Source organism: Phyllobates terribilis, unplaced genomic scaffold (assembly GCF_046119375.1).
Source record: "Phyllobates terribilis strain yellow unplaced genomic scaffold, ASM4611937v1 Scaffold_7__3_contigs__length_470593459, whole genome shotgun sequence".
NCBI lineage: Eukaryota > Metazoa > Chordata > Amphibia > Anura > Dendrobatidae > Phyllobates > Phyllobates terribilis.
This window is the reverse complement of record NW_027362767.1, coordinates 23,497,192-23,512,437: the sequence shown is the minus strand read 5'-3', so window position 1 is coordinate 23,512,437 and position 15,246 is coordinate 23,497,192. Positions and strand designations below refer to the sequence as shown.

Here is a 15,246-nt window from a genome sequence, read left to right as displayed (position 1 = left end):
GGACTTGTAGCCTTGAGATTGCTCATGCTTCCTCACGATTTGGTTTCTCAAGTCCTCAGACAGTTCTTTGGTCTTCTTTCTTTTCTCCATGCTCAATGTGGTCACACAAGGACACAGGACAGAGGTTGAGTCAACTTTAATCCATGTTAACTGGCTGCAAGTGTGATTTAGTTATTGCCAACACCTGTTAGGTGCCACAGGTAAGTTACAGGTGCTGTTAATAACACGAATTAGAGAAGCATCACATGATTTTTCAAACAGTGCCAATACTTTTGTCCACCCCCTTTTTTAGGTTTGGTGTGGAATTGTATCCAATTTGGCTTTAGGACAATTCTTTTTGTGTTTTTTTCATTGAAGACAAATTAAATGAAGATAATAATACCAAAGAATTTGTGATTGCAATCATTTTCAGGAAGAAACTGAGTATTATCTGACAGAATTGCAGGGGTGCCAATACTTTTGGCAAGCACTGTATTTGCTTTTCTCTTAATCCGATTTCTTAGTAATTCACCTCTTCTTGCACCCTACCCACCCCCACCCTTCGCTTCCGCTCCTTTCTCACGTCATTGAATTCCCTCATTGCAGAATCTTATTTTCTTTTGTGTTTACTTCAAGGGAGGGAGACTCGAAAAATTAGACTTAGCAATGAAACAATGTTTGCTTAAATGTTTCCCATCGTCAGTCAATAAATAGAGGGATTTATAGGAGGCGGATATCAGAATCGGACACCGATGCTCTGAAGTTACAGGTGAGCGTCACTCACAATCCGTCTCTCCGCTTCATCTATGAATCCTTCACGTTTTGATACTTTTGGACGCAGATACAAAAATCTATTTTGTGAATTCATTTCTATTCATTAAATTATAACAAATATTTTGTAATCCAGGATTTATTTTATGTTGATTCCTTAAGAGAATATTGGGGGAAAAAATGTATCAAAATACTGAATAAAAAAAAAAAAGTATTTTATAGGACTGGGAAATTATTGTTAGGTACTGGAAGGCAAAAAGTGTTGTACTGTATGCTCCCTTTTCTATCATCTTACATCTGTCACCCCCATCTGGCTGTTTTTTAACTAATTAATCTATTTTTATTTTGTGCAGTGGAAACCATGAGCAGGTAGGTCAGCTTTGTATTCTGCATTATTAGTATGTGATTGCATGACGCTATCGGGTTCTGATTGAATGTAGTCTAATTACCTTGTTGGCTCCTTAAAGAGTTAATCTCATGAAAACAACCCTATCAATGCAGAACATTAATGCTTTATTGCACCCTGCAGATTAGCCATTTAGAATATTTACACAACCAATGCATAAGGACTTATCAGCCAGCTTACTGATGGTCTCCATAAAAGACTACATCATTTCTGTGCTAAAACACACATGTATCAATTGTCAGGGACACATCGTTATATTCTAGCTTGGAAAAATAAGAGACTGCGGAAGTGATTCATCAGTATTCTGCCTGCCCCTATGATAACACTTCCTGCTCCAGTGCTCTGGCGGTCTCCTAACAACCAATTATATTCATCCTTAATATCCTTGTGCTGAATTCTGTATTTAGGACATGGATTCTGATTGGTTGCTACAGAATTAAAGGATATGAATACCTTTTGGGGTAATTTTTTTTTAATTAAATAAATGTATGTTTAGCTAAAAAAAAAATATTTTCCCAATAGGGTTGCCTTACAAATTTTGTCTAAAATCCATCAGCGAGCTCTTTCTGATGGGAGAGTTTTTAACATGAAAGTTAAAGCAGAACTTTGTGAGCTCAGAAGGAAGATAACAATCCTCCTGTCAGAAGGAGCTCACTGATGGATTCTCAGTTAACTCATTCTGCAGTAATAGCCAGTGCAGCACAGAGGCTATAGAAGGCAAATCGTGTTCTTAAAAATTTTGCACTAACTGCAAAAAAAAAAAGTTATTTTTAGCCAAAAACGCAACGAAGTAAAAAAAAAAAATACCCCCAAAGATCCAAATCTTTTAAATACAGGATATTCTGGTAGTTCTCCTAAATGAGTTCCAGATTTTAAAAAGAATCTCCAAAATACCCACCACCCCCAAAAAGAGTCTGTTCTAGGAATTGCAGCCCATTTTTATTAGAGTGACTGACCATCAGACATCAGACAGAAAAAAAAATGATGTACTATCCCTTTAAGGAAGTGATGTAAATATACCTACTTTAGAAATATTCCATATAACATGTGTCTTTAAAGTGTTTGGAGAAGAGATACAGAATACATATTACACATTAGTCACTTTCACCTATTACTATAAAAATCACCTGCAGTATCACTTGTCACCACTATTAGAGCTGCATCCTTTTTGCATATACTTCAATGCAACAGCGCCACCACCATTGTGATAAAGATAAAACAAATACCTTTGAAAAGCAATAACATAAGCATAGAATGTCCACAGCACAAACAAACCTATTGCCATGTCGTGCTCAATAATAAAACAGCATATAGAGCTGCTGACATAATAAGTGACACTGATCCATGGGCAGATAACCATTAAGGATCTGACCTTTGTGTTCTTTCATCATCCTGAGTATATCCCCCTGGGATCAGCACCTCCTGTAGCCCCCCAACATGAAAACCTCTCATCACCGGTCACATCCTGGTCAATTACCAGTGAAATCGCCCTCATAGTTACCCACAAATCTCCCCACAGGACTGATCAAATATCTCACACCCAACCCAATGTGTAATCACCGGGCGGCGGCAACCGAAGCCCTCAACACTTGCCGAATCCCACAGAACTGGGGGCTAAACACATAGTGATAGGGAGCGTGCTGGTATAACCTGGGCATCTCCTGTATGTAATTATAGATGTACAGCTGGTATAACCCGGGCATCTCCTGTATGTAATTATAGATGTACAGATGGTATAACCTGGGCATCTCCTGTATGTAATTATAGATGTACAGCTGGTATAACCTGGGTATCTCCTGTATATAATTATAGATGTACAGCTGGTATAACCTGGGTATCTCCTGTATATAATTATATATGTACAGCTGGTATAACCTGGACATCTCCTGTATATAATTATAGATGTACAGCTGGTATAACCTGGACATCTCCTGTATGTAATTATAGATGTACAGCTGGTATAACCTGGGCATCTCCTGTATATAATTATATATGTACAGCCGGTATAACCTGGACATCTCCTGTATATAATTATATATGTACAGCTGGTATAACCTGGACATCTCCTGTATGTAATTATAGATGTACAGCTGGTATAACCTGGGCATCTCCTGTATATAATTATATATGTACAGCTGGTATAACCCGGGCATCTCCTGTATGTAATTATATATGTACAGCTGGTATAACCTGGGCATCTCCTGTATGTAATTATAGTTGTACAGCTGGTATAACCTGGACATCTCCTGTATGTAATTATAGATGTACAGCTGGTATAACCTGGACATCTCCTGTATGTAATTATATATGTACAGCTGGTATAACCTGGACATCTCCTGTATATAATTATATATGTACAGCTGGTATAACCTGGGCATCTCCTGTATATAATTATAGATGTACAGCTGGTATAACCTGGACATCTCCTGTATGTAATTATAGATGTACAGCTGATATAAGCCGGGCATCTCCTGTATATATTTATAGATGTACAGCTGGTATAACCCGGGCATCTCCTGTATATAATTATAGATGTACAGCTGGTATAACCTGGGTATCTCCTGTATATAATTATATATGTACAGCTGGTATAACCCGGGCATCTCCTGTATGTAATTATATATGTACAGCTGGTATAACCTGGACATCTCCTGTATGTAATTATAGATGTACAGCTGGTATAACCCGGGCATCTCCTGTATGTAATTATAGATGTACAGCTGGTATAACCCGGGCATCTCCTGTATATAATTATATATGTACAGCTGGTATAACCTGGGCATCTCCTGTATATAATTATAGATGTACAGCTGGTATAACCTGGGCATCTCCAGTATATAATTATAGATGTACAGCTGGTATAACCTGGGCATCTCCTGTATATAATTATAGATGTACCGCTGGTATAACTTGGGCATCTCCTGTATATAATTATATATGTACAGCTGGTATAACCTGGGTATCTCCAGTATATAATTATATATGTACAGCTGGTATAACCTGGACATCTCCTGTATATAATTATATATGTACAGCTGGTATCACCTGGGCATCTCCTGAATATAATTATATATGTACAGCTGGTATAACCTGGGCATCTCTTGAATATAATTATACATGTAAAGCTGGTATAACCTGGGTATCTCCTGTATAAAATTATATATGTACAGCTGGTATAACCTGGGTATTTCCTGTATATAATTATAAATGTACAGCTGGTATAACCTGGGCATCTCCTGAACATAATTATATATCTACAGCTGGTATAACCTGGGCATCTCCTGTATATAATTATAGATTTACCGCTGGTATAACCTGGGTATCTCCTGTATATATTTATATATGTACGTCCGGTATAACCTGGGTATCTCCTGTATATAATTGTATATTTACAGCTGGTATAACCTGGGTATCTCCTGTATATTATTACTAGCTATTGAACCCATTATATGCCCGGTTGGCGAGCATTTTTATTGGTATATAGTCTCCCATGCTGGTATGTGCTGCCCCCTTCCTGGTATTTGTGCTGCCCCCTTCCTGTCCCTACCATCCTATCCTGGTATGCATGACACCCCTCATTCCTATCCTGTAATGCATGGCACCCCTCATCCCTATTCTGGCATGCATGGCATCCGTCACCCCCAATCCTGGTTTGCATGGCACCCCTCATCCCTATCCTGTAATGCATGGCACCCCTCATCCCTATTCTGGCATGCATGACATCCCTCAGCCCCAATCCTGGTATGCATGGCACCCCTCAGCCCCAATTCTGGTATGCATGGCACTCCTCAACCCCAATCCTAGAAGGCATGGCACCCCTCATGCCCAATCCTGGTATGCGTGGCACCCCTCATCCCCAATCCTGGTATGTGTGGTACTCCTCATCCCTATACAGGTATGCATGGTACCTCATCCCTATCCTGGTTTGTATGGTATCCCTCATCCTGGTATGCATGGCACCCCTCACCCCCCAATCCTGGTATGCATGATCCCCTCACCCCCCCAATAATGGTATGTGTGGTACCCCTCATCCTGGTATGCATGGTCCCCTCACCCCCCAATCCTGGTATGTGTGGTACCCCTCACCCCCCAATCCTGGTATGCATGGTCCCCTCACCCCCCAATCCTGGTATGCATGGTCCCCTCACCACCCAATCCTGGTATGCATGGTCCCCTCACCACCCAATCCTGGTATGCATGGCACCCCTCACCCACATCCAGTTATGCATTCACCCCTCACCCACATCCAGTTATGCATGCACCCCTCATCCCCAATCCTGGTATGCATGGCACCCCTCATCCCCAATCCTGGTATGCATGGCTCCCTCATCCCCAATCCTGGTATGCATGGCTCCCCTCAGGCCAAATTCTGTTATGCGTGGCACCCCTCATCCCCAATCCTAGTATGTGTGGTACTCCTCATCCCTATCCTGGTATGCATGGTACCTTATCCCTATCCTGGTATGTATGGTATCCTTCATCCTGGTATGCATGGCACCCCTCACCCCCATCCTGGTATGCATGGCACCCCTCACCCCCATCCTGGTATGCATGGCACCCCTCATCCCCAATCCTGGTATGCATGGCACCCCTCATCCCCAATCCTGGTATGCATGGCACCCCTCATCCCCATCCTGGTATTCATGGCACCCCTCATCCCCAATCCTGGTATGCATGGCTCCCTCATCCCCAATCCTGGTATACATGGCACTCCTCATCCCTGTCCTGGTATGCATGGGCCCCTCATCCCCCAATCCTGGTATACATGGTACCCCTCATCCCAATCCTGGTATGTATGGTACCCCTCATCCTGGTATGCATGGCACCCCATCCCTCATCCTGGTATGCATGGTACCCCTCATCCCTATTCTGGCATGTATGGTACCCCTCATCCTGATATGCATGGCACCCCATCCCTCATCCTGGTATGCATGGTACCCCTCATCCCTATTCTGGCATGTATGGTACCCCTCATCCTGATATGCATGGCACCCCTCATCCTAATTCTGGTATGTATGGCCTCCTCATCCCAGAAACCTAGTATGCATGGCACCCAATCCCTCATCCTAGTATGCATGGCACCCCATCCCACATCATGGTATGCATGATACCCCCACACATTCCTATCCTGGTATGTATGGTACCCTCATCCCCATTCTGGTATGCATGGCACCCCTCACCCCCCAATCCTGGTATGCATGGTCCCCTCACCCACCAATCCTGGTATGCATGGTCCCCTCACCCCCCCCCCAATCCTGGTATGTGTGGTACCCCTCACCCCACAATCCTGGTATGCATGGTCCCCTCACCCCCCAATCCTGGTATGCATGGTCCCCTCACCCCCCAATCCTGGTATGCATGGTCCCCTCACCATCCAATCCTGGTATGCATGGTCCCCTCACCCCACAATCCTGGTATGCATGATCCCCTCACCCCACAATCCTGGTGTGTGTGGTACCCTCACCCCCCAATCCTGGTATGTGTGGTACCCCTCACCCCACAATCCTGGTATACATGGTCCCCTCACCCCCCAATCCTGGTATGCATGGTCCCCTCACCCCCCAATCCTGGTATGCATGGCCCCCTCACCATCCAATCCTGGTATGCATGGTCCCCTCACCCCACAATCCTGGTATGCATGATCCCCTCACCCCACAATCCTGGTGTGTGTGGTACCCTCACCCCCCAATCCTGGTATGCATGGTCTCCTCACCCCCCAATCCTGGTATGTGTGGTACCCCTCATCCTGGTAAGCATGATCCCCTCACCCCACAATCCTGGTATGCATGGTCCCATCACCCCACAATCCTGGTATGTGCGGTGCCCCTCATCCTGGTATGCATGATTCCCTCACCCCCCAATCCTGACATGCATGGTCCCCTCACCCCCCAATCCTTGTATGCATGGCTCCCTCATCCCCAATCCTGGTATGTATGGCACCCCTCAGGCCAAATTCTGTTATGCGTGGCACCCCTCATCCCCAATCCTAGTATGTGTGGTACTCCTCATCCCTATCCTGGTATGCATGGTACCTCATCCCTATCCTGGTATGTATGGTATCCTTCATCCTGGTATGCATGGCACCCCTCAGCCCCATCCTGGTATGCATGGCACCCCTCATCCCCATCCTGGTATGCATGGCACCCCTCATCCCCAATCCTGGTATGCATGGCACCCCTCACCCCCATCCTGGTATGCATGGCACCCCTCATCCCCAATCCTGGTATGCATGGCACCCCTCATCCCCAATCCTGGTATGCATGGCTCCCTCATCCCCAATCCTGGTATACATGGCACTCCTCATCCCTGTCCTGGTATGCATGGGCCCCTCATCCCCCAATCCTGGTATACATGGTACCCCTCATCCCAATCCTGGTATGTATGGTACCCCTCATCCTGGTATGCATGGCACCCCATCCCTCATCCTGGTATGCATGGTACCCCTCATCCCTATTCTGGCATGTATGGTACCCCTCATCCTGATATGCATGGCACCCCATCCCTCATCCTGGTATGCATGGTACCCCTCATCCCTATTCTGGCATGTATGGTACCCCTCATCCTGATATGCATGGCACCCCTCATCCTAATTCTGGCATGTATGGCTTCCTCATCCCAGAAACCTAGTATGCATGGCACCCAATCCCTCATCCTAGTATGCATGGCACCCCATCCCACATCCTGGTATGCATGATACCCCCACACATTCCTATCCTGGTATGTATGGTACCCTCATCCCTATTCTGGTATGCATGGCACCCCTCACCCCCCAATCCTGGTATGCATGGTCCCCTCACCCCCTCAATCCTGGTATGTGTGGTACCCCTCACCCCACAATCCTGGTATGCATGGTCCCCTCACCCCCAATCCTGGTATGCATGGTCCCCTCTGTTAGAACCTTGCTCATAGGTTTTTTTTCCTTTGCTGGTCACATGACCTTGTTGGCCTATTTAAGCCTGCTCCGCCCTTCTGGCTTTGCTGGACTTCATTGTATAACTACTTTCTAGCTAGCCTGTGCTCTGTATCTTACTCTGTTAGTTTGCTTGGTCTACGGACCTCTATGTTCTATATATTTTGTTTGTTCGTCTGTCTGCTACTATTTCTGTTAGGAGGTGTCCCATATTCCTCCCAGTCCTTAGTACTTGTAGGGATTCCTTCCCCACATCTATAGGTCTCCGTACAGACTAGCTTAGGACTTTAGCAGGTCTGATCGCAGGATCAGGTTCCCTGTTACATCGTAGGGATTCAGCTGAGTTCTATCGTAGGGACAGATTTCCTCTCTTTCCTTAGCTCTGGTAGCAGAACATAACAGTAAGTCCAGCCCGCAAATTCTCTAAGGAAAGATTTTTCTGTTCCATCATGGTGTCGGTTCAGGATTTGGCTCATCGCCTGCAGGGACTCTCTCTGGAGGTGGCCGAGCTCCGTCAGCACGTGAGTAACTGTCCTGGAGCACATTTCTTGGAGCCTAAGGTATGTTTGCCGGATTTATTTTTTGGTGAACATCGAGAATTTTTTTCATTTAAAAATGCTTGCTTATTGTATTTTCGTTTGAGACCCAAGTCCTCTGGGGATGAATCCCAGCGCATAGGGTTCATAATGTCACTTTTGCGCAAAGAGCCTCAGGAGTGGGCCTTTTCTTTGCAACCTAGTGATACATGCTTCAGATCAGTGGATAGTTTTTTTTCTGCTTTGGGACTATTATATGATGATCCTGACCGTGTTGCATCAGCTGAGACTGAGTTGAGACGTTTGAAACAGGGATCAGGTAATGTGGAAAAATATTGTACTCATTTCCGTCGTTGGTCTACTCAAACAGGGTGGAACGATTCTGCTCTGAAAAGTCTATTTCTTGCTGGGCTCAGTGAAAGGGTTAAAGACCTGCTAATTGCTTATCCTACACCTGAAGATTTGCAACAGGCTATGCAATTAGCTATACGGGTGGATAGGAGACTGCGTGCAAGGGTTAATGAGAGCAAATCCTCTGCTATGTCAGTTTCTGGTTATGAGAATGTGTGTACTAACAGTGGTGAACCGATGGAGATTGGATCGGTGGCACCTCGCTCTCAAGAAAAAGACCGTAGATTTTCTGAAGGCTTGTGTTTCTATTGCGGAAAATCTGGTCATTTGATTAAAGGCTGTGAGCTTCGTATCAAGAAAGAAAAAAAAATGGTCAGTCATGCCCGTATTGCCTGTTTAAATTCCAAGGGTGTATTTTTAGCTGCTTCCACGATTGCTCAGGAAAAATTAATGGAATTTCGGGTGTTTGTTGATTGTGGGTCTACTCTGAATGTAATTGATGGGGGATTCTTGGAAAGACTCAATTTAAAACCCGAACCTTTATCATCCCCCATTGCTGTGGTTTCTGTGGATGGTTCCCCTTTGAAGAATATTACTCTCAAGGTCTGTGAATTTCCTCTCACTATTAATGGTGTTCACCATGAGAAATTGGATTTGGTAGTTTTGAATAACTTGCCTTCTCCAGTAATATTGGGATTGCCCTGGTTAAAATTTCACAATCCTGTACTGGATTGGTCTACCAATGAAATTAAATCCTGGAGCCATAAATGTTATGACAAGTGTTGTAACGGGCGTATTGCAGCTTTGGATAGGGGAGAATTGCCTGTTCCTATTCAGGATTTTTGGAGAGTTTTTTCTGAGAAGGAATCGCAGGTTTTGCCTCCCCATAGAGACTATGATTGTTCTATTGAATTTGTCCCTGGAGCGACTCTTCCTAAAAGTCGTTTATTTAACCTTACTATTCCTGAGAGGAAAGCTTTGGAGGAATACATACAGACAAGTTTGGCCGCCGGTCACATTAGGCCCTCTAAGTCTCATGTGGCGGTTGGATTTTTTTTTGCAAAAAAAAAGGACGGCGGTTTACGTCCTTGTCTGGATTTTCGTGAGATTAACAAAATTACTGTACGCAATCCTTACCCACTGCCATTGATTCCTGATCTGTTTAACCAGTTAATGGGGGCCAAGTGGTTCTCTAAAATTGACCTTAAGGGGGCATACAATCTGTTGCGCATGAAGGAGGGTGATGAATGGAAGACTGCTTTTAACACTCCTGTGGGTCATTTTGAGAATCTCGTTATGCCTTTTGGTCTTACTAATGCTCCTGCATTTTTTCAGAATCTTATTAATGACATCCTGAGACCTTTGATCGGCAAAAATGTGGTTGTGTATTTGGATGACATTTTGATTTATTCGCCGGATCTGGAGTCTCATTGGCGGAGCGTACGTGAGGTATTACAGTTGTTAATGGACAATTCTCTTTTTGCTAAGCTGGAGAAATGTGAGTTCGCTGTACAAAGAATTAGTTTTTTGGGTTACATTATCTCCAGCGAAGGTTTTGAGATGGACCCGGTTAAAGTTCAAGCTGTACAGGAATGGCCTAGGCCTATTGGTTTGAAATCGATACAGAGGTTTTTAGGTTTCGCCAATTATTACAGAAAATTCATAAAAAAATTTTCTAGTATTGTCAAACCTCTGACCGATCTCACCAGGAAAGGTGCTGATGCGGTTCAGTGGACTTCTGAGGCCATTGAAGCTTTTGTGTATCTCAAGGAGAGGTTCACCTCTGCTCCCATCCTTATGCAGCCTGATGTGACTAAGCCGTTTTTGGTTGAGGTTGATGCTTCCTCTGTGGGGGTTGGCGCAGTATTGTATTGTCTCAGGATAACAGGGATGGATTACATCCCTGTGCCTTTTTTTCAAAAAAATTTTCGGAGACTGAACTGAATTACGATATTGGTAATCGGGAATTATTGGCTATTAAACTCGCATTTGAACACTGGCGCCACTTCTTGGAAGGTGCGAAATTTCCCGTTGAGGTTCTTACGGATCATAAAAATCTGATATATCTTGATGCTGCCAAGCGCCTGAATGCCCGTCAGGCTAGGTGGGCACTGTTTTTCTCGCGGTTTAATTTCTCCGTTACTTACATCCCTGGTACTAAGAATGTTAAGGCGGATGCCTTGTCTCGCAGTTTTTCTCCCATAGTCGGTGCTGAGAAAGAGGAGAACATTTTACAAGAAGGTGTTGTGATAGCTGCTTTGGACTCCGTTTTGGAAGATGAGATTCTTAAAGCACAGGAGAATGCCCCATCTAAAACTCCCCATGGGAGGTTGTTTGTGCCTGGGACCTTTAGGAGAGATTTATTTGTTGAGTGTCACGAATCTCGGTTGGCAGGTCATCCCGGAATCTCTGAGACCAAGAGACTGGTGGGTCGCAGTTTTTGGTGGCCTGGATGGCAGAAGGAAGTCATTAAGTGGGTGCGTCAATGTACTATATGTGCTAGATCTAAGTCCTCACATACTCCTGCTGCGGGGTTGCTTTGTCCTTTGGAGGTTCCCAGTGCTCCTTGGACACATTTGGCTATGGACTTTATAACTGACCTTCCCCCCTCTGAGGGTTTTACTGTCATCTGGGTGGTCGTGGACCGTTTTAGCAAGATGTGTCACTTGGTTCCCTTTGTCAAAATGCCCTGCGCTAAAACTCTCGCTAAGGCCTTTGTCAAGGAAATTGTCAGACTTCATGGCGTTCCTACTGACATTGTTTCTGATAGGGGTCCTCAGTTCGTGGCTCGTTTTTGGCGTGCCTTTTGTGACAGGTTGGGAGTTCATTTATCGTTCTCGTCCGGATATCATCCTGAATCTAATGGCCAGACAGAAAGGAAAAACCAGGATGTTGAGCAGTTCTTGCGTTGTTTTGTGGCAGACAATCAAGAGGGGTGGTCTGAGTTTCTGCCACTTGCTGAATTTGCTCTGAACAATCATACATCTTCTTCTGCTGGTTGTTCGCCTTTTTTTTGTTGTTCTGGGAGACATCCGTCGTTTGGGTCGTTCTCCAAGTTGGGATCTGCCATGCCTGAGGAGGAGAATTTTTCCGGTGATTTGGAGAGAGTTTGGACGGATGTGCGTGGTAATCTTCAGGAGGCCAACAGAAAATCTAAGGACTACTTTGATAGGAAACGACAGGAGGTTTTGTTCGCTGTTGGTGACATGGTTTGGTTGTCCTCTAGGAATCTGCGGTTGAGGATTCCTTCTAAGAAATTGGGTCCCAAGTTTGTAGGGCCCTTTAAGGTGCTTCAGGTTGTCAACCAATCTGCTGTTAGGTTGGAGGTTCCTACCTCCTGGAGAATTAATCCGGTATTTCATGTCTCTCTGTTGAAAAAAGCTGTTGTATCGGATTGTGACGCCTCTGCCTCTGTTCCTCCGGTGGTGGAGGACGGGGAATATGAAATTTCTCGCATCCTTAACTCTAGACTGTATAGAGGTAGTTTGCAGTATCTTGTGGCCTGGAAAGGTTTCGGACCCGAGGATAACTCTTGGGTGAGGTCGGATGATGTTTCCGCGTCCAGACTTATCAGAGCGTTTCACAGGAGATTTCCTGATAAGCCTGGTCCTAGGGGATCCGGAGGATCCTCTTAGAAGGGGGGGGTACTGTTAGAACCTTGCTCTTAGGTTTTTTTTCCTTTGCTGGTCACATGACCTTGTTGGCCTATTTAAGCCTGCTCCGCCCTTCTGGCTTTGCTGGACTTCATTGTATAACTACTTTCTAGCTAGCCTGTGCTCTGTATCTTACTCTGTTACTTTGCTTGGTCTACGGACCTCTATGTTCTATATATTTTGTTTGTTCGTCTGTCTGCTACTATTTCTGTTAGGAGGTGTCCCATATTCCTCCCAGTCCTTAGTACTTGTAGGGATTCCTTCCCCACATCTATAGGTCTCCGTACAGACTAGCTTAGGACTTTAGCAGGTCTGATCGCAGGATCAGGTTCCCTGTTACATCGTAGGGAATCAGCTGAGTTCTATCGTAGGGACAGATCTCCTCTCTTTCCTTAGCTCTGGTAGCAGAACATAACACCCTCACCCCCCAATCCTGGTATGCATGGTCCCCTCACCCCACAATCCTGGTGTGTGTGGTACCCTCACCCCCCAATCCTGGTATGTGTGGTACCCCTCACCCCACAATCCTGGTATGCATGGTCCCCTCACCCCCCAATCCTGGTATGCATGGTCCCCTCACCACCCAATCCTGATATGCATGGTCCCCTCACCATCCAATCCTGGTATGCATGGTTCCCTCACCCCACAATCCTGGTATGCATGATCCCCTCACCCCACAATCCTGGTGTGTGTGGTACCCTCACCCCCCAATCCTGGTATGCATGGTCTCCTCACCCCCCAATCCTGGTATGTGTGGTACCCCTCATCCTGGTAAGCATGATCCCCTCACCCCACAATCCTGGTATGCATGGTCCCATCACCCCACAATCCTGGTATGTGCGGTGCCCCTCCATCCTGGTATGCATGGTCCCCTCACCCCCCAATCCTGGTATGTATGGTCCCCTCACCACACAATCCTTGTATGCTTGATACCCCTCATCCCCCAAATCCTGGTATGTGTGGACCCCTCACCCCCAAATCCTGGTATGCGTGGACCCCTCACTCCCCAATCCTGGTATGTGTGGTACCCCTCATCACCCAATCCTGGTATGCATGGTCCCCTCACCACCCAATCCTGGTATGTATGGTCCCCTCACCTCCCAATCCTGGTATGTGTGGTACCCCTCATCCTGGTATGCATGATTCCCTCACCCCCCAATCCTGACATGCATGGTCCCCTCACCCCCCAATCCTGGTATGCATGGTCCCCTCACCCCACAATTCTGGCATGTGTGGTACCCCTCCATCCTGGTAATTATGGTCCCCTCACCCCCAAATCCTGGTATGTGTGGACCCCTCACCCTGCAATCCTGGTATTCATGGTCCCCTCACCCCCCAATCCTGGTATGTGTGCTACCCCTCATCCTGGTAAGCATGAACCCCTCACCCCACAATCCTGGTATGTGTGGTACCCCTCCATCCTGGTATGCATGGTCCCCTCACCCCCCAATCCTGGTATGTATGGTCCCGTCACCCCACAATCCTGGTATGCTTGGTACCCCTCATCACCCAATCCTGGTATGCATGGTCCCCTCACCACCCAATCCTGGTATGTATGGTCCCCTCATCCCCCAAATCCTGGTATGTGAGGACCCCTCACCCCCAATCCTGGTATGCATGGCAACCCTCATCCCCTAAATCCTGTTATTTGTGGACCCCTCACCCCCCCCAATCCTGGTATGCATGGTCCCCTCAACCCACAATCCTTGTATGTGTGGTAGCCCTCCATCCTGGTATGCATGGTCCCCTCACCCCCCAATCCTGGTATATATGGTCCCCTCACCCCACAATCAGTTACGGTTCGGGAGGTGGAACCTTTGTGCTGTGCTGCAAGGAGGGACCAGAGGGGTGTAACTAGGTATCAACTCGGACTGACCAAGGTCGCACGGTGGCTCAATCAACTCCGTGAACCAGGGAAGGACCGAGCAGAGGGACCAGGTGCTACTCTGGGCCAGTCCTTGCCTTGTATGAGAGAAGGTGACTCCCATGGGTCAGAAGGCAGGGACTGACCGGTTGTCACGCTGTCTCTGTGTACTGGAGGTAGGGGGCCTAAGCTGACCCTAAGCTGGGGCCCTGACTAATCCCTCTACCTGGAGGTACTGTTAAAGGTACAGAGGTCCAGGCCGCCAGCGTAACCCCTACCTCCTGAGGATCCCTGCACCTAAGTAATCTAGTCCTGAGAAGGACCCCGATCACAACAAAAGGGGACAGGTAATAATATGCCCACACTCAGTACTTAGACGAACGAGACAGTACAAGGGTAAAACCAAAACCACCTTCCATACAAAAACTACACAACTACAACAGAGGGAACACCAACGGGAAAGGAGATAAATGATAAAGCGAGGAAGGGAAAAACCACTCCAAATACACTTAGCTCTGAAACTCCAAATACCACGATCCGCTCTGTTAGTCTGCATGAAATGCTTTCACCGACAACTTCCCTAACAGATCAGCAGACATATGAAGGAGTCTCACTACTGCAGCATTGATTGCAGCTGGGCGAGGCTGGACCTCTCTAGCACAGAGAGAGAGAGTTAACTCCCTCACTGCCGAAAAGCACAAAACACCAAAAACTCAGCTGCGAGAAGTCAGGCTGTGCAATCGTGACGATCTTCGTGGCGACACAACCATGACAGT

General features: G+C 46.2%; 1 protein-coding gene across 2 annotated transcripts in view; it reads left to right on the top strand.

Moving 5' to 3' along the window:
• The first annotated feature begins 588 nt into the window (after nt 1-588).
• LOC141152838 (serpin A3-3-like) overlaps nt 589-15,246 on the top strand; it is a 33,831-nt gene continuing 19,173 nt past the window's right edge. Inside the window, exons 1-2 of one of the 2 annotated variants that reach the window (XM_073637493.1) lie at nt 602-748; nt 1,104-1,119. The gene's annotated coding sequence lies outside the window, so the exon portion shown is untranslated. Of the gene's footprint in view, nt 749-1,103; nt 1,120-15,246 lie in introns of both variants that reach the window. The other variant, XM_073637491.1, reaches the window with a different exon arrangement.